Source organism: Phyllostomus hastatus, unplaced genomic scaffold (assembly GCF_019186645.2).
Source record: "Phyllostomus hastatus isolate PE091 unplaced genomic scaffold, TTU_PhHast_1.1 phas_contig_62, whole genome shotgun sequence".
In the NCBI taxonomy this organism is placed as follows: Eukaryota; Metazoa; Chordata; class Mammalia; order Chiroptera; family Phyllostomidae; genus Phyllostomus; species Phyllostomus hastatus.
Genome location: NW_025333921.1, coordinates 9108393 through 9110348, shown reverse-complemented (window position 1 = coordinate 9110348; position 1956 = coordinate 9108393). Strand labels below are relative to the sequence as shown.

Genomic DNA, 1956 nt, shown 5'->3' with positions numbered 1-1956 from the left:
TGAATTGCCTCTATTTCATTTAACATTCTTTCTTAGGAAAGAGGAGGCTTCCTCTTAGGAAAAAGGAAAGGAGGAGGCTTCCTCTTAGGAAAAAGGAAAGGAGGAAGCCTCCTCCTTTCATTTGGGGATTGTTTCTTTGTCTTCCCATCATTTGTGAGACTCTTCTTGTTATCCTCCACTTCTTAAATTAATCTGTTCTGGCTCCCTGGGTTTGTGGTGTGAACTTCTTTAGTAGAATAGCAGTGAGTTTCAATTGTGCAGTTTCCTTGATCTCCCAAACTCACTGGTCTTGGGCTGTCATTTAAGTTGGCTTTGTGTTCACCTTTGGGTTTTGATTGTTGTTGGGTCTTTCTTTGCTGGTTCCTTCCCACCAGCTGGTTAAATGAGGGTCACTCTGTCCACCACCTCTTGTATTTTGTTGTGCCAGTGAGGGCAGGTTGTGTTGAAGCTGGTTCTTCCTTGTGTAGAAGGTTTTGAGGATTCTCTCTTGCTCTTGTTTAGTTGTTTGTATTGGGTACTGTCTCTACTGTTTAGTTGTATTTCCAGATAGGCCCTGGATTGAGGTTTGTCTGTTTTTTACTCCCTCCTTCACCTTCTTCTGTTGTTATCTGTTAGTGGTTCCTTTGTTGTTGGGTTTCCTCTTCCAGTGGGTATCCTGGTGTTTACTGCGTCCACCTATTCTTTTTTGTCTTGTTGCAGCACTCTCTTTAGGGTCTGTTTTTTCAGTTCCGTCACAATCCTTGGTCCCGTATTTTCACATATGCTGAAGTATGTTGGTTGCTTGCTTCTCTACTCCATAGATCGGTCAGGATTTTCTCCCCTGAGCAGAGGGAAGCGGAATCTTCTCCTTCCTACTCTGACGCCATCGTAGCCCCAGATTGAGAATTTAGTTTTGGTAAACTGCAAGGTTAAAGAAGATAACAGTTTCACTTAGAAGTATTATATGGATTTGTCTTATCAGAGTACAGAGCCAATGCCTTAGTGACTCTGACTGATTTTTTTTATGATCACAAGTTTATTCAACACAAAATAATTCCTCCAACTTTACTGAGGTGGTTGACCACATCCATGACCAAATTTACCTCTACTCTGGAATTCAGCTGCTGACCCAGACCTTGACTCGGCTGCTTTCTTGTCAGCATTAGGGGGAACAGCGCTCCGTCTGTAGGTATCACTGTCAGCTTCCCCTCAGTGTGAGTCTTGAAGGTTGCTTGCTCTCCAGACCTTTGCACCGTGGTTTACCAGTTTCAGGCTGCCTGCAGCAAAAGTGACAGGCATGATCTCAGGGGTCAGGTGGAGATAATCATGGAGGTACTGGATGCCCTGGATGGTTAGGTACCAGTAGAAATATCTCCAGGCAAATTTTCCCCTCATATAGCCTCATGATTTGAGAGATTGCATGGTCTTCACATCCTTGTCTTCCAGCTCAGGGTGTTTAGACATGTGCACATCCCTCTTGGCCACCATCACTTCCTCCTTAAAAAGGAGTTCATAAATGGCAGTCTGGTTCTTGGGCACCAATGACCCACCAAGCAAAGGCTTCATCCTCTCCTTGTAGGCACCCCCCCACAATCAGGCCACCAGTCTTTGCCAACAGTTCCCTGCTACCCCCCCAAGTTGTGCCTCTAGCTCCTCTAGTTGCTCAGAAATGGGTGTGTGGAGAGCAGGAGAGCGCCCAGAGCTCAACAACTGGGAAGCACAGCCACTGCGAGAGGGCCAGGATGTGAGTCTGACTCATCCTTAATATTAGTCTCCATGTGGGCAGGGTTTCTATGATCACTTAATTCCTAAGTGTGATATTATTTTGTATGGTTTCCAATACAAGTGGTGATTTGATCGGGAGTTTTATCTCAACTACTACCATATATATGTCCTGTTTTGTTCTTGCCTTTCTCCAGAGATCCTAACTTATATACAACAACCTCTTGTTTATCTCTAATAGGGTATCCCACAGTA

The 1956-nt window shown here is 44.6% G+C and overlaps 1 pseudogene; it reads right to left on the bottom strand.

The window, feature by feature from the left end:
- Positions 1 to 1044: 1044 nt before the first annotated feature.
- LOC123825139 lies at positions 1045 to 1545 on the bottom strand (annotated as a pseudogene).
- Between the last annotated feature and the right edge of the window lie 411 nt (positions 1546 to 1956).